Genomic DNA, 23,459 nt, shown 5'->3' with positions numbered 1-23,459 from the left:
AGAACTAGATAGCGCCCAGCCATGCCGTCCTCACAGTGGTGCTTGGGTTCAAGCCCATCAATGGCAGCCACTGTGCCAATCCATCTTGTCTAGGGCCTTCCTGATTTTTCTCTGCCCCTCCACTTTACCAAGCATGATGTCCTTCTCCAGGGAGTGGTCTCTCCTGACGACAGATCCCAAGGACAAGAGACAAAGTCTGGCTGGCCACAGGAGCAGGCTGGCTGTCCTTCTCCCACGACAGATCTGTCAGTTCTTCGGTGGTGTGGTACGTTTGGGATTCTTCGCCAGCAGCATTGTTCAAAGGCGTCGCTTCCTCTCCAGGCTTCTGTACTCGGGAGGTGGTGGAAAAGGCCATGGCTCTTTGGTCAGGTGCACCCTTAGTCCTCAGAGCAGCACCCTGCCTTTTAATACTTTCAAGGGGTCTCGTGCAGCAGATTGACCCAAGCAAGGCCGTTTGATCTCCTGACTACTGCTTCCATGGCCATTGAGTGTGGATCCAAGCAAGACGAGATCCCTGACAATATCATGATGCCGCCTTCCTGACTGAGGTAGTTAGTTGATCGTTCCAACCTGGCCGATAAACACATGTGAGATTAATTGAAGGGCAGAGGGATAAATGGCTCGGCCAGCCTCGCCTCTCTCTCTCTTGCTCTTTGATCATCGGACGAGTGTGGGGCCGCCTTGCTGGTTCTGTGCCTCCATTTGCAAGCTACACTATCTGTGGGACCCCTACCCATGGACTGTGCCGCTGTGACTTGAGGTTCCTTCAAGACCTGCTTCGCCACGCTACTGGAAGGTACATCTCTTGAGCTGAGGACTGTCGAACCCCGTCATCTGGCTGACTATTGGTGACCTGCTTGCTTTTTGCTGCCTGTGGCCTGATAGCCTGAATCACTCCACAGAGGACTACCCCGCAGCCCTCCAGACTTGAAGGATTGCTAGTGTATTAGCTGTCTCACAGAAGTGAGTTGCACTGAAACATTTGTAGTGCTCTATAGATTAACTGTGTATATCTTTTGTATCTATCTATCTATATAAATATATACAAAATTATTAGTGTCCTGGTTTTGTTTCTCTAGAGAACCCTGTCTAACACATTGGTACCAGGAGCGCGTCTAGAGAAATAAAATCATAAATATGGGCTTATTAAGTTGGCTCTCCAGCCTGATTAGTCTTAACAGCACTAGTAATGCTATTTCTACACCTAAAGGTATAGATAAGTCTGCCACTCTGACTAATCCATGGTGTGAAATAGCAACGCTAATACCTACAGTTGATCACTGATTGATGAGGTGCTGGTTAAAGGAGAGGCTCTGGGTGATCGTATGTCTGATATTTTCCAGCACTTTTGTCAGGATGCCAAGTATAGGGAAGCTGGTTGGCTGGTCCTCCTTACAATGGAAAGTGTGATTAAGGAGAGGGATTGTCTTAGGGCCTCAGAAGCACTGCTCAGGCAGCGACTTATAGACTTAAAATCTTTCATCTGTGCTACAAAGGAGAGCCTTCTCACCTCTAGCTGACATTGCTGAGAACCAGGTTCAGAGTCTCATTATGTGAGTGGCTGAATTACAGCATCAGCTGAATTGCAGATATAGAGCAGTGTCTGATACCAAAGTGAGGACATTGAGAGGAAAAAGTTGGGACCCTGAAACATGGGATGGGGACATATGGGCTGATGATCCAGAAGAGGAGGATTTTGAGCCCCTAGAAACAAACGAGCCACCCAAGTCACTAGATCCATCCCTCCGGGCTGAAGGTATTCATCTACTGTCAGTAGAACGAGCCACACCTGAGCAGATTAACCAAACTGCTCAAGCTGAAATGCCAGGTGGGGCTGCATCAGTAGCATTGCCCGAGGGAGATGCCTTACAAGATGTTGCTGAGAGCACCCAGGAAACACCCTCACCACCCATTATTTCCTCTAGACCTGTCACTAAAATTAAGGCTCCTAAAGGTGAGGTTGTGATGATTACACAAGAAGAAGCACGCTACACTCAAAGATCTGCTTGAGCTTTCGAATAGGTACAAGTAGAAGCCTGGGGAACATCCCTGGGAATGGTTACTAAGGGTGTGGGATACTGGTGCACGAAATGTAATATTAGACCAGTCTGACTTTCTGGATATGGGACCCCAAGCACAGATTCTTCTTTCAATGTCTCAGCGAGAGAGGCTAAGAGAGGATCTAATTCTTAACTTGGTTGGTTCGCTGAAGCATGGACTGCCAGCTGGCCTAGATTAGATCAACTTGAGGTGCCTGACCTACCTTGGTACACTGTAGAGGAAGGCATCCAAAAGCTTAGGGAAATTGGTATGTTGGAATGGATCTATCAGGATATTCCCATAGACCCAAAAAGGGGGTGTCCTGAGGACATACTCTTTACCACAACCATAAGGAACAAGTTTGTGAAGTGGGCCCCAGCATCTCTGAAGACTCCTGTAATTGCTATTTTATGTGCACCAGGATTAACAGTGGGCACTGTCCTACGTGAACTCCGACATTTGCCCACAATGAGACTGATTGGGCCCTGTGGTGGTAGAGGGCAGGTGTCAGCACAGAATGAATAGAGGCAGGGTGGACATGGTTATAATAGACAGCAAGGTTTCTGTAGTAATCAAAGCAACCTGTCTCATGTGGAATTATGGCATTGGCTGCTTAGCCACGGTGTCCCTAGGAATGAAATAGATGGGAAACCCTACTAAATATTTACATGATCTGTACAGGCAGAAGAATGGTAGATCAGGTGAACAGCAGAATAGACAGTCATGATCGCTCAATTAATCCCAGACCTGAGCCAGTTTACAGACCCATAACCCCTTACTGAGAGGGAGGCTGGGTCCCTTTGAAGGAGGATCCTGCTACATCACTGAAGGTCTATACTGTTAGTCTTTCTTCTAGCCTTCCCCAAAGGGACCTGCGGCCTTTCACAAGAGTGACTGTTCATTGGGGGAAAGGAAATAATCAAATTTTGGGGGGATTACTGGACGCTGGCTCAGAACTGACACTAATTCCAGGAGACCCAATGTGTTTCGAAGGCTCACCAGTCAGAGTGGGGGTATATGGAGGTCATGTTACCAATGGAGTTTTAGCTCAGGTATGCCTCACTGCGGATCCAGTGGGCCTCTGAATTCATCTTGTGGTTATTCCCGCAGTTCCAGAATGCACCTTTGGAATAGACATACATAGTAACTGGCAGAACCCCCATATTGGATCCCTAAAATGTGGATTAAGGGCTATCATGGTAGGAAAGGCCAAGTGGACACCATTAAAACTGCCATTGCCTAGGAAAATAGTAAACCAAAAGCAGTACCGTGTTCCTGGAGGGATTGCAGAGATCAGTGCCACCATCAAAGACTTGAAAGATGCAGGGGTGGTGATTCCTACCACATCCCCATTTAACTAACCTATTTGATCTGTAAAGAAGACAGATGGATCCTGGAGAATGACAGTGGATTATCATAAACCAGGTGGTGACTCCAATTGCAGCTGCCATTCAGATGTGATTTCATAGCTTGAGCAAATTAATACTTCTCCCGGTACTTGGTATGCAGCTATTGATCTGGCCAATGCCTTTTTCTCAATACCAGTCTCAAAGGACCACCAGAAGCAGTTTGCCTTCAGCTGGCAGGGGCAACAATACACTTTCACAACTCTCCCCCGAGAGTACATCAACTTTTCCGCCCTCTGCCATAGTTTAGTCTGAAGGGAACTTGATTGCCTGTCTATTCCACAAAATGTCAAACTAATTCATTATATTGATGATATCATGTTGATTGGACCCTCTAAGGAGGATGTATCAAAGACTCTAGATTCATTTGTACAACATCTGCATACAAGAGGTTGGGAAATTAATCCAACGAAGATTCGGGCACCCTCCACCACAGTAAAATTTCTAGGGGTCCAGTGGTGTGGGGCATGTTGAGCTATTCCTACTAAAGTGAAGGAGAAGCTATTGCATTTGCCCCCCACCCCATGACTAAAAGAAGGCCCAGCCATTTGTAGTGCTTTATAGATTAATTGTTTATATCTATCTAAATATATACAAAATTAGTAGTGCCCTGGGTTTGTTTCTCTAGAGAACCCTGTCTAACACACACGCTCAGAGGAGAGAGTAGAAAAGTCAGAGGAGTGAGCCAAGATTTCCTATTAATCTTACTCCTCAGATGTCAACTTCCTGTCTCCAAAGGCAACCTTTACTTATTTTGTTCAAAGGAGACCTTGTGGCATAGTGGTTACATGTTGGGCTTCCAACCACAAGGTCAGCAGTTTGAAACCACCCACACCTTCCTGAGAGAAAGATGAGGCTCTCTACGCCCATAAAGAGTAACAGTCCCAGAAACCCACAGGGGCAGTTCTGCCCTGTCCTGTAGGGTCCCTGTGGATCGGCATGGACTCGATGGCAGGGAGTTTGTCCATCTTGCCAGAGATTCCCATGCACATCCTACATTAACCTGTATCCATAACACAATGAACAGGTTACGGCAGACTGTAGCTGACCCATTCCAGCCTGTGGCTGATCAACTTGGACTCCAGGTGACCTGAGCTCCAGAGCTCCTCATTGGGCTGGGACCTTTTGGAAGTAGGTTGCCAGTCCTTTCTTGCTAGGCACTGCCAACCTTGTGGTTAATTGCCCAGCGTATAACCATGCCCCATGTCAGACCTACCCCACGCTGTTCCTTGATGACTCCTCACTGTCTTTCCTGAGGGTGCTGGACATACCATAACTTGCTTCTTTAGTCCACAGAAAAGAGCTGTTTGTGTGGTCCCCAATCATGAGTAATTAATAAAATAAATGCTTCCATGTGTATCCATAGCATAGGCCACCAGACACACACGCAGACATTTCTAGGGCTGAACTTCAGGTGGGAATGCTATTGCTACCTCACACACCCTCAACCTAGAAGATGCTGACCGATGTGTAATCCCACCCTGCTGGAGCGTGTGAACTTCACGACCTTGCACCCGGCACTCCCCCCCCCACCCCACCTCCCGGCTTAAGACTATCTCCATGGAAGCAAACCCTAGGCCTGCATTTCGTTGACTGTCAGAGGGCCTGGGGTCTTTTAACGAAGGAGTCCTGGTGATGCTGTTGGGCTGAGGGTTAGACAGTCAACCCCCAGGTTAGCGGTTCAAACCCACCAGCTTCTCTTCAAGGGAAAGATGGGTGTGGCTGCTTTGGACAGGATGTACAGAGCCCCGCGGGGGGTGGGTGTCTCTGTCAAAATCGCGTCAGTGGCAGTGGGTTTGCCTGTAGTGGCCATTTGCTAGCAGTCATGTGGGGTCTTTGCTCATGGTCCCTGTCGCCTCTGGTGCTCTTCCCACGGAGCTGGGTGTTGTTTAAGAACAAAGGACGTCACCCCTCTGTCAATGAGTTCTCGTTCTACCCCACCTGTATCATCCACACTTCGTGTGGGGTATTATTTTGCATGCAGAAAATCTTAGGTTAAAAAAATCTTAAGTGTGCAAAAATATCAAGCTTTTCTTTCATGGCCTTTGGCCTGTGATGCTGCATCAGAAAGCACTTGGAGGTGATGACAAGACGGCATTTACCTTGTAGAGTCCTCATTCCATTTCCCCACCCCCACCCCCACCCCTGGACTGATGGTTGCTATGGAGCCAGAGTGGCTTTGAATGCTTAGGACCGAGGGACAATGGCTATGTGCCTTGGCTCTTGAAAGAGATAGATAGATAAATAGATCCTATATTGATAGATAGATGATAGATAGATAGATATAGAGTTGATGGGAGCTACCTGGGCAGATACCCAACCTTAGGCAGGTTCAGTGTGGCCATGGGCATGGGCCACCTGGCTCAATCATGGAGGTCTTGTTCAAAAAAAGGAGCAGGGGTAGACTTGGATCTTGGGTGGCCTGTGACTTCTAGGTCTTTGCCACCTTGTTGTTGTTGTTGTTGTTGTTGTTGTTGTAAGCATTCAGCCAGCTCCCCCAAAGGGGTGAAGGAAAACAGAGTTACTGTTGACCTGTTGCTCCAAATCGGAATTCCCCCTCATTCGGGAATGTTTTGCTTCCCCTCCAGGATTACCCATCTGAAAGCTCGGCCTTCCTGCCTAGCGTCAAGAACAGTCCACCAGAGTCCGTAAGTAGAAGGAACTTTTTTTTTTGCGGGGGGGGGGGGGGTGTCACAGATGAACTGCTGAAATGGCTTTGACCTCCTCTCCTCGGTCCCCAACATCAATCACCAGGATTGGTTTCTACCTGCAGCTGGCGTGGCTGCCACTGTAACTGAGTTTGGGCCTGAAGGGAATAAAGCCACTCACACAGCTTCTGGGACACAGGGACCAGATGCCCACCCGTGGCACGTGAGCTGGAGACAGCTGGAGCAGGCCCCTTGGGGAGACCTGTTGGATGGTGAGGTCCTGGCTGGATACTTGACTTCCTGCGGTGGACCTGCCTTCTTGCGTGTGTCTGGGATGTGAGGGTCTCGGGGGCTGAACAAAGGGAAGATCATTGTGACTGTCTGCATGGGAAATCCAGTCATGTCTACCATGTGCCTTGGTGACCATGCATCATGACAGTGAACGTGGATACACCTGGACATAGGATGTGAGTTCTGAGGACTCAAAGGCAGAGAGCCTCCCCGAATTTGTAGTTCCAAAAATACAGCTATGCAGACAAGCAGCATCAGTGTGCGTGGCTGTTCCCACAGGTATGAGCGGTTTGTGTGTCACTGGGAACACGGTACATGGTCCAGAGACCTGAATCCTCCCGCTGTCCTTGTTCCCAGTCACTTGCTGCGAGCTTATCTTTATGGCTTCACGGTAGAGCCTCTTTGTGGATTGGTTTGTACATGCATGACATGGAATTTCCTTCGCACATATTTCAGTAGAGGAACAGAAAAGGCAGTTGATTTAAAGGCCAAAGTGTAGAAATAATAGGACAAGCAGAATAGGACACGCATGATAGCTGTCAGTGAATATCTGTGTCATTGTGTGCCCTGGGGATGATTCCAACCCACCTTGGCCCGTGGAGCAGAGCAGAGGTGGCCTCGTTGGGTGGCCTGCTTTGTAAACGTTGCTAAGGCCATCGCAGGTTCTTTGTCCTGTGCAGCCACTGGGTGAGTTGAATGGCCAGCTTTTCCCAGTGCACTAACTACACGTTGCTGGCATGGCCTGGCCCGCTGTCCATTTATATATGCCCATCATTAGCAAGCTCTCCTTTCTAGAATGCTTCTGATGTTTGATATAAACGGGACTCTCTGAGGACGTTGTCTTCCCTGATGTGGCTCTGGCGTTTTTCAAGACAAAGCTGACTGACAGGACACTTGGCACAGGTGTTTCCTGGTGATTCTGAGAGGCGGAAGAGTGGCGGGGTCATGACACACACACACTGACTTTCCTGTCCTGCTTGGTGGCATCTTCCTTAGTCTCACCCAGTCCTGTCAAGGAGTCTCTTCACTTTTATGGGTGAGGATACCATGTATCCATGACCACAAAGCTTGTGCCTCTGACCCATCCAGGAGACGTGTAGCTCCAAACCAAGGGAGTGGAATGCTCCCCATGCGTCGTGGAGAGGAGAGTGTATGAGTTATCACTTGCCGTAAGACAAGTGACCCTGGAACAGAGTGACTAAACACACACACACACACACACACACATACACACACACACACACACACACACTCCCCATCCCCCACAGTATCTGTGGGTCATGAGTCTGGGAATGGCTTGGAGAGGCAGTTCCACCCCAGGGTCCGGAGCTACAGTCATTGGATGGAAGGCTTGACCTGGACTAGAAGGTCCACTTCCAGGGCTGTGCACACACACAGCTGTTGTCCAGGGTCCTCAGTTCCTTACCATGGGGACCTCTCTCCACAAGGACTAGAGGGCCCTCATGAAGAGGCAGACAGCCGCTGTAGGAGCAAACCATCAGAGAGAGACGAGGAGGAGGAAGAGGTAGAGGAGGGGGAGGATCCCCAAAGCATCTCACCTTTTATGACCAATCCTTAGGAGTGACATGGGATCACTCACTGACACCGACCTGGCATGGTGGGAGGGACTTACAGAGGGGCAAGGACTTGAAGGAGTATGGGGATACCAGCAGGTGAGAGTCGTGGGGCCATCTTAGCCTCTGAAGGCTGCCATGGCGGAAATGCCACCAGTGGGTAGCTGCCAAGAACAGGCTTGGGTGACCTCACAGTGCTGGGGCAGGAGTCCACCTCTGGGTGTTGGCAGCCTTCATTTCTCCATGGCCCTTCTCCTAGCGGCAGCATCTGCTGATGGTCCTTGGTGTGCCTTGGCTTGTAGACTGGGTCTCACGTCAAGTCTGCGCTCACCCTGGGTGTGTGTTTCTCTGCTCTGGTCTTCCTGTCGCTCTGCGGTGATCAGATTCAGGACCCACCCTGCTCAGAGGGCACCTTATTATCCTCACAAAAGGAAACCCCTCTCTTCAGACAGGATCACAGCCTGGGGTGCAGGGTCACGACCTGAGCACTTATTGTCAGAGGACGCGAGACTCTCCCCAACACCACATCTCCATCCTTAAAATGGTCACACCTTCTAGCTTCACACCAAGCCTGTGATGAGAAAACATAAAGATTAAATTAGAAAAAGGAAACCCCCAAAGCAAACCCAACTGAACTACAGTCCAGTGGATTCTGATGCAGAGAGATCCTCGTAGAACAGAGCAGGATGCTCACAGGGTTCCCCAGGCTGCAGCCCAAAAGGGGCAGACAGCCCTATCATTCTGTGGAGGAGCTGGTGGGATGAGCCACCACCAGCCACTTGGCTAGCAGCTGAACGACTGTGTCACCAGGGATCCCTGAACAAAAAGATCCGAGTCTCCTTTTGGAGATGGAAAAGGGAGGCCTGGGCTGGAGGCTGATGCACAAATCATTCTGAGCTGGGTGGTGCACAGCCTTACAAGGGAAGCTTCGAAGGGGCCTGGTGAGTGTTTCCCCAAGGTCCACAGGGTTTTGGAAGCCCCCCTTGTTGTTGAAGGGTTGGCAAGGAAAGTCTCTACCTTAAATGCTAATGGTGCTCCTGGCGAGCCTATGGCTCAGGGTGAACCTGGGCCACACAGTTGAGTGTCAGAGTGAACCTGGGCCCCACAGTTCAGTGTCAGGGTGAGCCTGGGCCCCACAGTTGAGTGTCAGAGTGAACCTGGGCCCCATAGTTGAGTGTCAGAGTGAACCTGGGCCCCACAGTTGAGTGTCAGGGTGAGCCTGGGCCCCACAGTTGTGTCAGGGTGAGCCTGGGCCCCACAGTTGTGTCAGGGTGAGCCTGCACCCCACAGTTGAGTGTCAGGGTGAGCCTGGGCCCCACAGTTGAGTGTCAGAGTGAACCTGGGCCCCCATTGGTAGGCGTCAGGATGGATCTGGGCTCTAAAGGCTTTCAGTGGTAGAGATCACCAGGCCTTTCCTCTGAGAGGCACCTCCACGTGGACTTGCACTTCCAGCCCTGTGGTTCACAGCTGAGTTCATTCACCAAGCCCTCCTGCCTGCCCTCCCCACCCAGCCTTCCTCATGCCCGCAGCCTGCATCCCTCCGGCTGAAGTTCACGAGCCTGAAGAACGTGCCACAGTTGCCAGAGGGCTCTGTGTGCCCAGCCTGTGCTGAGCCACGGTCTGGTGGGCACTGTCTCCACATTTCAGCCTTTCTGTTAGCTGCTGGGCACTTAGCCTGTACCACCAGGGGCCCATCCATGCTCTACTGAAGCATAGTCTACACAAGAAAATGCCTCATGGGTCGTCAGTGTGATGATTTTTAAAAAATAAATCGTTTATAGGGGGCTCTTTCAGCTCTTATAACAATCCATACATCAATTATGTAAAGCACATCTGTACGTATGTTGCCATCATCATTTTCAAAACATTTTCTTCCTACTTGAGCCCTTGGTATCAGCTTCTCTTTTTCCCCCCTGCCTCGCCCCTCCCCCATCCTCCCACCATCATGAACCCTTGAGAAATTATAAGTTGTTATTTTCATATCTTACACCATCAGTTATCTCCGTCACTCATGTTTCTGTTGTTTTTCCCCCTTGGTGGTGGTGGGAGTTATACACGGATTACTGATTGGTTCCCCCTTTCTCCCCGCCTTCCCCCTACCTTGTGGTATTGCTACTCTCATTACTGTTCCTGAGGGGCTTGTCTGTCCTGGATTCCGTGTGTCAAGAGCTCTTATCTGTACCGGTGTGCATATTCTGGCCTAGCCGGATTTGTAAGGTAGAGCTGGTGTCATGATAGTGGGGGGGGGGGAGGAGGCATTAAAGAGATACAGGAATGTTGTGTGCTTCATTGGTGTTACACTGCACCCTGGCTGGCTCGCCCCTTCCTTGTGATCCTTCTGTGAGGAGATGTCCAATTGTCTACAGGGCTTTGGGTCTCCACTCCATCCCCCTTGGTTCTATTCAATCTAATTGTATGTTTGGGGTCTTCTGATGCCTGATACCAGCTCCCATTGACACCTCCTGACCACACAGACTGGTGTGCTTCTTCCATGTGGACTTTGTTGCTTCCCTGTTAGATGGCTGCTTGTTTATCTCCAAGCCTTTAAGAGTCCAAGACGCTATGTCTTTTGATAGCCGGGCATCATCAGTTTTCTTCACCACATTTGTTTATGCACCCATTTGTCTTCAGCGATTGTGTTGGACAGTGAGCATGTGTGATGGATTTTTAGGAGCAGACTAAACTCTGTAACAGTAACACTAAGTAGAAGGGACAAAATGTATTGCTACTTGGGTTCTAGTCCATGCACCCTTGGGTTGATTCCAAACTAGACTTGTCTAAACACATCTCTATGATCATGATGGCTGCAGACAAGTGCTCTCCGGTGCACTCGCCTTAGCTTGTTGTAAACCAAACTCACTGCCAAGTTGGTGCCGACTCATAGCGACCCTAGGGGACAGGGTGGAAATGCCCCTGTGGGCTTCCAAGATGAACTCTTTATGGGAGTAGCCAGCCCTGTCTTTCTCCCATGGAGGGCTGGTGGTTTTGAACTGCTGACCTTGCAGTTAGCAGCCCAGTGAGTAGTCAGTCCACCAGGCCATCAGGGGTGCCTTAAAAAAAAGTTTCAATCAGATAGTGGTTTCTGCAGGAAGCTGCTGCTATTAGGTGCCAGGAGTCAATTCTGACCCATATGGTTGTACATATTCATCAATGGTAACACTTCCAATAACAACACTGTTGGCGATCTATTGTATTAGTGTGGTAGTGATTGTATTGCATTAATAGACACGCGATGTTTGTTGTTGTTGTTGTTGTTAGGTGTCATCAAGTTGGTTCTGTGAGGCACACTAGAATGAAACTGCCCGGTCCTGTTCCACCCTCACCATGGTTCCTATGCCTGAGTCCATGGTGGCAGCCGCTGCGTTTGTCCATCTTGTCCAGGGCCTTCCTCTTTGTCGCTGCCCCTCTACTTTACTAAGCTTGAGTCCTTCTCCAGAGACTGGTTTCTCCTGACAACCTGTCCAAAATATGTGTGACAGAGTCTTAGATGAAGTTGCCCAAGATGGCAAGACTTTGGGGATCTGCTGGACCAGGTAAATTCAAGGCAGAGAGGTCAGCTCAGAAGGTGAGGGGGACTATCTTGGGGGACTCCTGGAGCATTGTCTTGAGAAAGTTTCTCAGAGCACACCAGGTGATCTGAAGGAAGAAGTTTAAAATACTAGAAACCTGCACGGCTGGGAATTGGCAGCGAGAGATTCTGTTTCTGTCCCGATGCTGTCTGCTCATCTCTCCAGGGCAGCGGGACTTTCCTCGCAGCAGCATTTCACCAGGAAACTTAGCCCATCCCCTACAGCCTTGCCCTTGCCCCGCCTGGCTTCCTTTTGCTCCTCAAACTCAGTGGACCTTGAGGAAGGAGCCGGAGCTGAGGAGCTCAGAGCTGCCCTTAGGACGCGGTGCCCGGACAAGCACAGAGGTCTTTGGGGAAGGCTGAGAGAGATGGGCACGCGGCCTTCTGAAGCACCCAGACCTAGATGGAGTCTGGGTCCAGAAACAGTCCCGTCTTGATGCTGCTGTGAGAGGCCATCCAGTCGGTTCTGACCCAGAGCCACCCCACCTGCAACAATGTCTGAGCCCAATTTTGATAAAGGCTTCTATGATTTTGGTACAAGCTTACCATCTTTAAAGTATTGAAAAGCAAGGAGGTTACCTTGAGGACTAAGGTGTACCTCCATGCCCACTCACAGTGACCCTATAGGACAGGGTAGAACTGCCCCCGTGGGTCTCCAGACTAGCTCTTTATGGAAGCAGACAGCCTGTGGGGTAGTTACATAATTTCATGTCGAATTGATCAATAAATATAGGGGAGGGCTCTAGCCTGTCAATCAGCTCACAGCCTGGTGATGCCTGCTTGTGGGCGGGGCCTTCTCATGAGGATTCTGGGAACTTCCTCTCTTTTTTTCTGGAGGTGGGCCACACTTTCTCTCTCTGCTTCACCTTCCTGTTGAAGAGCCACGGGGAGACCCCAGCCTTGAGTTGCTTCCACTGCCACTGGATCCACAAGGCTTTGCACCCACCGGCCTGTGATCTTCCTGCATTTGGTATCATTGCAGGAGCTGAGTGAGTCTGAAGAGGAATTTATGGACGAGTATCGCCAGGCATGTGGGCTAATACCAGACTTACGGGCATGATCTGGCCTGGGCTGGGATGTTTTTTCAGTATACAATCGCTCTTTAATATCAAGCTCTCAAACACATGTGGGCATTCCTTGACTTGTTACTCTAGTCAACCTGGTCTAGCACAGCTTGTTGCTCTCCTTTGAAGATGCTGGTGGATTTGAAGTTCTGACCTTGTACTTGGTAGCCGGACACGTAACCCACTCTGTTGCCAGGGCTCCTTCCCATTTTTATATTGGTGCTTACTAAGGGTTACCCTCCTATCTGTCCTTGCATGAGGTCCACCTTCATGAGCATGAGGTCCACCTTCAGATCTGTGGAAAGGGGTCTCAGGTCCTGCCCATGCTCGTGTGAAGGGGTCATGCAGGGCTGGATGCAGTGACTACCCAGGTCCCGCTGGGCCTCTTCCTTCACGAGTAGAGTCCTGGTGGCATCGTGGTTCTATGTTGGGCTGCTATCTACGAGGTGAGCCGTTCGAAGCCACTAGCCACTCCGCAGGACAGGTTCTCTACGATCATGCAGAGTCACAGTCTCAGAAGCTCCCAGGGCCAGTTCCACCCTGTGATGCTCAGGGGTGCTGTGAGTCCCAATCGACTCCATGGCACTGAATTTGGCCGTGGATTTGGAGGACAGTCCCAGCTCCCCCAGACACTAGAGTCTTATCCTTGACTGCGCCCCCACCCCCAGACCTGCAGCTGTCAGACTCCCCCAACTGCTCCCCATCTGCCCCTTGGCACCCGTCATTCCTGTTGAAAGCTTAGGAGGCAGCCTCCATCACAGCTGATGAATAGTTAATGAAATGCTGCCACCCTTTGGAATTTAGCAAAAGTGACCGGTGGTATGAGTCAGATGGCCACTTCAGGGAGAACAGGCGGCCTGCTCACTGTGATGCAGCCCACTCATGTTGGCCCCTGACCCCTGACCCTGGTTCAAGGTCATGGGGGAGGGGAAACACTGATAAGCTTGCTTCCTGCTTTCCACTCCTCGGAGAGGCAGCTAAAGGTGCGGGCAACAGCCTGGGTGGCGGGCAGGACCTTATCCCTGTTTCTCCTGCCCCCTCAACCAGGACTGCCGCCTCGCTGTCCTCTGTAGAACGAGGTCTTCCAGGCGCTTTCAGTGATCAGCAAGGCTCCGGATATGGGTCACCATACCTGTGACCAGGTGTGGGAAGCAGGAACCCTCTCTCCCCGCCCCTATTCAGAACAGAGGGGGCCACCTGGGCAGGACCTGTGGACTGCTGATTTCACTCACTAGAGGTGGGCGGCAGGGTGCTCCATGGCCTGGGACACCAGATGGGTGTGTTAATTCCCTTGTTCAAGGGGGCTGGTCATTGCATTTGCGTGTGTGTCATTGCACCAACTCCGACTCACAGCGACCCTGTAGGACAGAGCAGAACTGCCCACTGGGCGTGTCCAAGGCCATCAAGCCTTATGGAAGCAGACAGCCTCATCTTTCTCCCACAGAGCAAAGGGTGGGCTCAAACCACCAACCTTTGGGCTAGCAACTGAATGCTTAAGCACTAAGCCAACCATTTGCACCCTGCCCACCCCTGTCCCATTCTGGAGAGTAGACGTCGTAAGTCCGGGGGATCGCTTTTGGAGGTGCTGTGTGGAGCCTCCCGGGAGGATGCTCCCATAAAGATCGACAGCCTTGGAAACCCACGGGGGCGGTCCTACTCTGTGCTCCAGGGTCGCTGTGAGCTGGCATCGACCTGCCGGCGGGGAGTGGGCGGCGGGGAGTGGGCGAGTAGTAGGATCTCAGGAGTCTTGCTGGCGCTGTGGTGAAAGCCCTCAGCTGCTAACGGAAGGTCAGTGGGTCAAACCCACCAGATGCTCCGTGGGAGCAAGAGGAGGCAGTGTACTTCTGGAACGGGCGCAGCCTTGGGAAGCCCACGGGCAGCTCGACTCTGTCCTGCAGGGCTGCCAAGAGTTGGGACAGACTTGCCGGCTGACCGGGGAGGGAGGATCTGTCCCTGGCTCTGTCCTTGCTCCTGGTCTTTCAGTAGCTTGTGGATGCAATGCTCCAGTCCTTGTCTCCACCGTCGCGTGGTGTTCCTCCCCTGTTGGTAGCTGCTGGGCCTCCATTCCTTCTGAAGAAGCAGTCCTCCTGCAGGCAGGGCTCACCCCATGACTTCCCTCAACGCGCTTCCGGCGGCAAAGCCCGCATCTTCACACCAGCACGTTGGCACCACGCCCACTGTGATCTGCAGTGCATGCCACACCTGCACGTCCTGCTGTTATGGCGTCACCGTATCTATTCCGAGGGCACCGTTCAGCTCACGAGGAGCCCTGGTGGTGTAGTGGTTACATGCTGGGCTGTGATCCTCAAGGTCAGCCGTTCAAATCCAACAGCCGCTCTGTGGGAGAGTTAGTCTCAGAAACTCACCAGGGCGGTTCTTCCCTGTCCTGTAGGGTCCCTCTGAGTCCTGGGGAGCCGCGTTGGCTCGATGGCAGCGCGTTTGGTTTGGTTTATTCAGCCCATGGGGAGGTGTGTTTGGCTTATGACGGGTCTGCCCCGCTTCTCAGTGTGAGAAGTTCTTCCTGCAGTGCCTGCGTGTACAGGCACGATCACGGCATTAAGACCAGGACTAGGGGATGCAGGCAGCATGGGGCGTAAACGCTCTCCCTTCATGTCACATAAGGTTGGCCTTGTGGCTCTGAGGACAGCGAGCGGGCTCGCTAGGAAAAGGTGACACATGGAGCTCGGCGGAGTTGGAGGTCTGCTGCTCTAATGGGCACCCTGTGCAGCCTTATGCCCGATTGCAGGGAGATCTCCTTAGCCGTGCCCTGAACTCTCAGAGGGTGGCCATGCCCATAGAAATACGGCCATGCTGACGGGTCCCAGTGTCAGCACCCTCTTCCCCCAGGGAGCAGGCGTCTCCCTTCTCCCTGCGTGCTGTGTGGTGGAGGGGTGGCTCTGATGTGCACATGGCTGGTTAAGCACCTGGTTGCTCACCCAAAGGTTGGTGGTGCCTCAGAAGAAAGACCTGGAGATCTGCTTCCCAAAAAATCAACCACGGAAAACCTCACAGTTTTCAAAGTGGTTCAGTCATGGCAGTGCTGGTGGACTGGAATGATAGCCGGAGAGGAAAGGATTATGGGCCAAAGCTCTGGGGTGCGGGACCCAGAAGAGGCATCTCGTGTGCTTGCAGGAGCTTGACCCAGGAGATGGATTACAGGCAGGATCGTGGAGAGGGACACACAGCTTGAACTGTGCAGTGGGCCGCCGTATTTGAGCCGGGCACTGTTGTTTCTGACTCAGTCAGTCAGGAGGCTGGGTTGCTATGCAACGTGTACCCGGCCCTTGCTTTCTAAGCGGGAGACTGGGTTTCTTGCAGAGTGTATACTGTAATCTTTCCTGTTGTACTTATTTATCTGATGACCCATATTTTACACACTGGGGTGCATCCTACCCTTGCTTTCTTGGCACGACTGGGCCGTAAGAACCGGCTCTACATGCTGCCTCTGGGTTGGCCCTGGGTGGGAGCCAGTGATGCCACGACAACTGCGAGTGCTACTGCTGTTTAAATGCTTAGTGAAACTCAGCATATGGGCAGCGAGCCTCTTCCAAGGTGCTGTGAAGTCCAACGAGGAAAGACAGACAGAGAGATGAGGTATTCCCTGTTTGTCCACAGTTGGCGACCATTTATAGGATACCTACTAGGTAAGGAGTCCCTGAGTGGTCCCAGTGTTGATGCCCTGGGCTGCTCACAGGTTGAGGTTCCCCCACCTAGAGGCACGGTGGAAGAAAGGCCTGGGAACCCGGTTCCCAAAGCTCCCAGCTCAACTCGGATGACATGCTGGGCTTGTCCTGGGCTGGAGTCTCTTGACGGCAGCTGGGCCCTGGTAGCATCGTGGTTATGCAGTGGTTGCTAGTTGCAAAGTCAGCAGTTTGAAACCACCATCCGTTCCATGAGAGACAAACGGGCTTTTTACTCCCCCAAAGAGCTACAATCTTGGAAACCCACGGATGCAGTTGTGCCCTGCCCTACAGGGTCACTAAGAGCTGACACTGAACCAGTGGTGTTGAGTCAGGCTTAACACAGAGAAAGCCTTAGGATTTCATGGGCAATGGGGAAGGTTAAGGACCATCGCGTTCTTGCTGCTCTGCCCAGGTAAGTGCAGCCTTCCCTGGCTTGTGGAGGTGGCTGTCATTTTGGCCAGCCCCAACAGCCACCGGGCTACCCCCTGGCCACTGCAGGGAACCAGCTTTCCTCATAAATACCCAACCTCCTCTTGAGTCCCCAGGCACTGGTTTCCACAAAGCCTGAGAGCGTGAGAGGAGGGGTCCGGCCGGTCCCCTCTGACATGGGTCCCTGCTCTTCGGTGTCCCTAATAAGATCTGAGGTTCTGTCTTCTCACGGTGCCACACTTTACAGAAACAGCCAGTCTGCCTCCCACCCACCCCAAGCCCCGCCTCCAGCTGAGCTACAGCCCCGCCCAGCCCCGCCCCAGCCCTGCCCTCGCCAAATGTGGTTGCGTGGTAACTAGAGAAATCACTCCTAGCTTTCCATCAAGAATGACTGAGGGGCAGGGCATGAATACATCTCTCTGAGATGCTTCAATGGTGGTGGTCTTGCTAAGAAGTAAGATGACTGGAGCAAGTGGGGGGCTCTATGATGGGCATGGAGTGGGTCATTCCCCCTGCTCCCTCCTGTGCCGTCCCTTCATGAAACTCCCTGGGGAGGGATGCATTTTACTCAGGGACGCCCACCTGCCATCACCCTATCTCCTCATCAGAAACTAAGGCACATGGAGAACTAACGTTTCTGATTCCATTTCCATAGAAACAGTGAGGGGGATGGGGTTGGTCCACGGGAGTGGCGTTTGAACAAGCAGGTGGCTGCCGCGCTCCCACGTGGGGCGGTGGCCACCTCAGCTCACCTGCCAAGCCTGCTGAGCACGCAGGACAGACAGCCTTGGTTTTGGCATCTGCCAGGTGGGTCCGTGTCCAACAAAGCACGGCGAGACCCTGCTAGCCTCAGCACTGTCGCCCATGACTGCGCCTGCTTCTGAGGCTGAGATGCCTTTGCCCCCCTCTGGACTGTACCTGCAGAACACAGTTGGAACTGATTTTGGGGTGGGGGCCTGGATCTGAGAGCTGTCCTCGACCCACTCCTGCTGGTGCTGCTCTGGGGTGAGCTGACCTGGGGGGCCAGCGTGGCCTTGCAGGCATCCCTGGAGGACAGGACTGTGGCTGTGCCGCTGCTGGGCTGGGCATCAGGGTCGGTGCCCTCCCAACCCGGTGACCACAGGGCACTGCAAGTGTGTCTGGCTTTCAATCACCGGCTCTGCGGTCAGTGGCCATGAAGAACCCACTGCTCCCTGGAAGTGCTTGCTTACTCATTGGGCTGCAATCCACAAGGTCTGCAGTTCAAAACCTCCAGGTGCTCCGTGGGAGAAAGATGGGCCTGTCTACTCCTGTAAAGAGTCACAATCCACCAAGGCAGTTCTACCCCCACCTGTGGGGCCTTCAGGAGTCAGAATGTTCTCTATGGCAGAGTGTTGAGAGCGATTCTCAGACTTGCCTCTGGTCCCTGTGAAGGGAAGACGAACGGCACTGCCATCTCGTGGTCATCTTTGGGAACTGCATGCCACTCGGCTTCCAGAGGAGCCGGGTCCCTGGGCCAGGGATGGGCCTGAGGGATGCTTCTCCTCTTCTAGACTGGACGCTGCTCCTGGCACAGGAGGGGCTCCGAGTTTCTGGGAAGGTTGCTGTAGGATATCTGAGGGATGAGTGCCCCACTGCCTTGGGTCCCCCACAGAGACTCAGCGTGCTGCATCTGTCTGGCTTACTGAGCCCTGTCCCTCTCCTCCCTATGTGTCTGCATGCACTGTATGGCAGTGAGCTTGAAGAACTGCCCCATAGAGCTTCAAAACCACAACTTGCTGCCCCAGAGCCCATTCTGACTCCCAGTGACCCTGTAGAACAGGGTTGAAGGGCCCCCAGTGAGTTTCTGAGACTCACTCTTTACGGGAGTAGAAAACCTCATCTCTCGTCCAAGGACCGGCTGGTGGTTTCAAACTACCATCCTTGTGGTCAGCAGCCCAGCGGCTCTTAGTGACCCTTAAAAGGGAGAATAGTGCTGCCCTGTGCTTTCAAGACAAGCCGGCCACCTCATCTCTCTCCCCTTGGGTTCTAGCCTCTGGCCTTCTGGTTAGCAGCCTAGGCCTCTTGGTGCCACCAGGCTCCTGGGGTGAATCACGACCCTCCTCTCGGGAAACAGTTTTTTCAAAGTCAGTCACCAGCTTGTTCTCTCTGGAAATGTCCCGTGCACATGAACCCTCAACTTTGGGGTGAGAAGTTGGCCTCCAGCCCAGGTGCTGGCTCTGTAGGTTGAGGTGGGGCCTGAGGGGCTGCAGGTCTGGCTGGCTCCAGGCAAATAAGCCTCAGTACTCCTTTATCTTCTTCCTGAGAATCCATGCACACTCCTGCTTGCCTCCAGTCAAGACGCAGGGATGCTATGCAGACCAACGAGACAAAGGGGGACGCATCATTTCGGGGTAACTGTTATAGGCTTGTCGGTAAGGGCCCAGGTGGCACAACCCTTCAGTGTGTGCTAACCAAAAGGCTGGTGGTTTGAACCCCCCTGGGGTGCTGTGGGAAGGGAGGTGTGGTGATCTGCTCCCATGACACCCAGGAAACCCCACAGGGCAGTTCTCCTCTGTCACGTGTTGGAAGTCAACCCCCTGGCAGTAAACATGGTAGTAACCACAATAGCAGCTGTAATAGTAACTGTGTTACCATTGTTGGCTTCTCTGAGGTGGGCATCTCATGGTGCCCCACAGAGTGGAAGCGGCTTGATCCTGCGGAGGTCAGACTAGAGACTGCCAGGCCTTTATTCCACAGAAACCCACTCAGCACTCTAGCTATGCGCCAGCCTACACGGGAGGGGCTCTGTTCTTTCCCACATGGCAAGGCAGGATTCTGCCTGGGACCTGGTGCTGGTCCAGGAGCTGGCCAGGGCAGTCCAGTGGAGTCCCAGGAAAGCCTATGCCTTGTTCAGAATGGGCTGCCTTCCTGCTCACTGCCACTGGGGCCTGTGGGGAAGCTCCTCACCTTGGTGTGTCCGGCGAATCGCCTGCCATCCAAGGATGGAGGGTGCAGGTCTGGGTAGGAGAAGCTTCCAGAACTTCTCCCTCCCAGGGTTCTCCAGGCAGCAGCCTACATTCCCATCCACCTGTCTGGTCTTGAGTCCCCACACCCCTGCCAGGCCCAGAGTACAGAGAGACCCTCACCTGCCTGTCTTGCTCCTGGACCCAGACCCCCAGCTGCCAACTGACCTTTGTGTCAGGCTGCTGGTCTGCACTCAGTCTCTGATGCAGGCTGACCAAGCCTGGGGCTGCCCTTGGGTCCCTCCCCTCCTGGGACCCTCCTGTAGGTGGAGGAGGAGGCAGCTGAGTGGCTCCCGTGGAGGAGACAGGCCTTCTTACACCCTGGCTCCTCTGGTGCCACCGATCAGCAAAAGCTCAGGTCTTTGTCTATCTCTGGGGCTATGTGAGGGAGGTGACTGTGTCTGGACTCTGGAGTAAGTGCCACTAGCACCCACAGTCCTGTATCTGCAGTGGCCCTCGGGCTCGAGGCGAGGGCAGTGAAGTGAGTGTAGACCTGGACTCTGTAGCTCACCACACCTCATCTGGACATGTGAGTGACCAAAAAGAGGGTGAGGGCAGGGATAGAAGCGCGCAGCCTCGAAGGTCAGGGGTGGGGTGGCTGTGTCCCAGGGAGTCCGTTCCCACTCAATGACCCGGTCAGCAGAGGTGGGCCCCTGGGGATCTGGGCTGCAGTCATCACAGCCCTGCATTACCACCGACTGCAGGGCGGCTGGTGGGCTCAAACTGCCAACCTGTGGGTTAGCTGTCAGGCGCTTACTAATTGTGTCACCAGGGCCCCTTGAGATGCTTCTAAAGAGCTGTCCCTGGTCCGTTCCTGGTGACAAGGGTGCAGAGGACAGCAGCCCCCTCGGGCTTCCTGGGCTATCCAGGCACAGTTCATCCGGGAGTGGGACTCCAGCCTCCCCCTGGACAACCTCACCTCAACGGGCAGCATCTCCAAAAACCCTCTCTGCAAACAAGGTCAGGATCAGATCAAGGGAACCCGGGCAGGGGGGTCAGCAGATGTTTTGGGAGGAGGGGCGCTGTTCAATCCAAGGATCCCGGGTGGCATAGTAGGTTACACGTTGGGCAGCTAACCACAAGGTCATCAGTTCAAAACCACTAGCCACCCAGAGGGAGAAAGATGAGGCTATCCGCTCCCATGAAGAGTTCGTCTCGGAAACCCACAGGCAGTGCGTCTGGTTTGGGGATTTGTAGGAGACCCGGCACTGGGTGGTGGTCTTATCACGAGACCCCCAGTGCAGCTGGGACACAAATACCACAAGAGGGCGGGACAGACAGACAGACAGACAGACATTGATTTTTTTCACGGTGCAGGGGTGTGGGCGTCCCAGATCAGAGCTTGGGCACTAAGGAAAGGCTCTGTCTCATGGCCCTGAGGACTCGGAGGAAGCCATGCTGTGAGGAAGCCCATACTAACTGGGCATCGAGGCAGCGTGGAAGGGAGGCTCCCCGTGTCTCAGTGACGATGTAGTGCTACAAAGACCACTAGAAGGTGGCCTTGTCGCCCCACATGGGAGGAGACGCTCACTACTGTCCGGTCCGTTCTGACTCCCAGAGACCCTATAGGGCAGGGTAGAACTGTCCCCATGCGTTTCTGAGATGGTATCTCTCTACAGGGGCAGAAACCCTCTCTTTTCTCCTGTGGAGTGGTTGGTGGCTTTGAACTTCTGACCTTGTGGTTAGCTGCCTCCTCGCCACCAGGGCTCATTCTCCCAGGGTAGGAAGGTGAAAGTCTGACCTCAGGGTTCTGGTCATGGTGGAAGGCCCTCTGTCTGCTCTGGGCAAACACTCCCCTGGGGTCTCTCACTTCTTCTCCGAGTTCCCCGGTGATCTCCATGGGCGTCTGTCCTTCTCCATGGGTCCCTTCTTCTCATGACCAAGCCTGTTCTTTTGCCATCTGGGAAGTGGTTGACTTCAGACACATCCCTAACCCTGACATGTCCTCAAGTACTTTACCCAGAAAACCCTGTCGCCAGATGGGATCCCAGCGACAGGGGGCAGGGTTTGGGGTTGCACCATTCTCTTTCTTACTGCCATCCAGCCCATTCCTGTAGGGCTGGGGTAGAGGCCCTGTAGGGCGGGGGTAGAGGCCCTGTAGGGCGGGGGTAGAGGCCCTGTAGGGCGGGGGTAGAGGCCCTGTAGGGCGGGGGTAGAGGCCCTGTAGGGCGGGGGTAGAGGCCCTGTAGGGCGGGGGTAGAGACCCTGTAGGGCGGGGGTAGAGGCCCTGTAGGGCGGGGGTAGAGGCCCTGTAGGGCGGGGGTAGAGGCCCTGTAGGGCGGGGGTAGAGGCCCTGTAGGGCGGGGGTAGAGGCCCTGTAGGGCGGGGGTAGAGGCCCTGTAGGGCGGGGGTAGAGGCCCTGTAGGGCGGGGGTAGAGGCCCTGTAGGGCGGGGGTAGAGGCCCTGTAGGGTGGGCTTCTGAGATGGTAACGCTTTACGTATGGGAGTAGAAAGTCTCATCTTTCTTCCTGAGAGCATCTGCTGGTATTGAACTGATGCTCTTGGTGTTAGCAGCCCAATGCATAACCACTGTGCCACCGAGGTTCCTCTTTTTATGGAAGGAGAAAGCCTCATCTTTCTCCCATGGAGCGGCTGGTGGTTTCGAACTGCAGACTCTGCAGTTAGCAGCCCAGCATGCAACCACTCCACCACCAGGGCTCCTTCAGCTGTCTGCAGTCAACGGAGTCAGCGGCAGTAGAGCCTCCTCTTTCCTTGTGAGTTCAGCTGAGGTTTCATCATCCAGAGGTTTATAAAACCAGAAACCCAACCAAAAAGGAAACAAAATAAACCACTCCCTGACTCTCCTCCGCGGCCCTTCTGGGCACACTTGCGCAAGTGTTGTGTTTACATCGTTCGCCCCCCCCACCCCCCACCCAATAAGAAAGAATTTGGCTTAATTGCGTGTCATTTTTCTTCTCCCCACAACCACCAAGCATTTGCTTTTCTGCTGGGAGTGAAAGCCCCAATCAGTTCCTATAAATCAGCTTCCTTTTAAGTGAGGATCGGGAGGAAATAATGATCAAACTCACTTTGGGTTAATTGCTTGTCGGTGGAATTAGACACCCTGGGTTGGCCGTCCCTGCTTTACCCACAAGTGTTTCAGCTCCCCAGTCTATTTAGCACCACCCCCCTGCACTCAAATGCTGAAAAATTCTATTAGGAATCATTTCGCTTACTTTTTTATTTTAATTTTTTTGAAGTTCAACTTCATGGCTATGCAGTTTTAAATCACTGGAGCTGCAAAATGAATCTGCCGCATCCTGAGAAGTGACATTGGATTTCCACATGCATTTCAGAAAGCTATTCTGAATGCTCATCAGATTCTGTAGCTGAGAAGTAATAAATAACACATTTGACTTGAGTAGAGCTGCAAAGCATACACCAAATGGTGTAGTGCATATGCAGGTTATGCTTTATAACACTGGTGATCATGGTTTGCCTGCGCACTCGTGTGTCTGTGTCCAAGAAGACCGCCAATTGTCAAGGACAAAAAATGCTATATCTTTGAGCACAACACAATAGAGATCAGTGGTTCTCAACCCGTGGGTCGCAATTCCTTTGGGGGTGCGGGTGTGTGTGTCAAACGACCCTTTCACAGGAGTTGCCGGATTCATAACAGTAGCAAAATGACAGTTATGAAGTAGCAACAAAAATAATTATATGGTTGGGGGGTCACCATAATATGAGGAACTGTATTGAAGAGTCATGGCATGAGGAAGGTTGAGAACTGCTGATGTAGATATAAACATGAAAACTTATATTTTTTAATACC

The sequence above is a fragment of the Tenrec ecaudatus genome, chromosome 12 (assembly GCF_050624435.1).
Source record: "Tenrec ecaudatus isolate mTenEca1 chromosome 12, mTenEca1.hap1, whole genome shotgun sequence".
Taxonomy (NCBI): Eukaryota; Metazoa; Chordata; class Mammalia; order Afrosoricida; family Tenrecidae; genus Tenrec; species Tenrec ecaudatus.
This window is presented reverse-complemented; position numbering follows the sequence as displayed.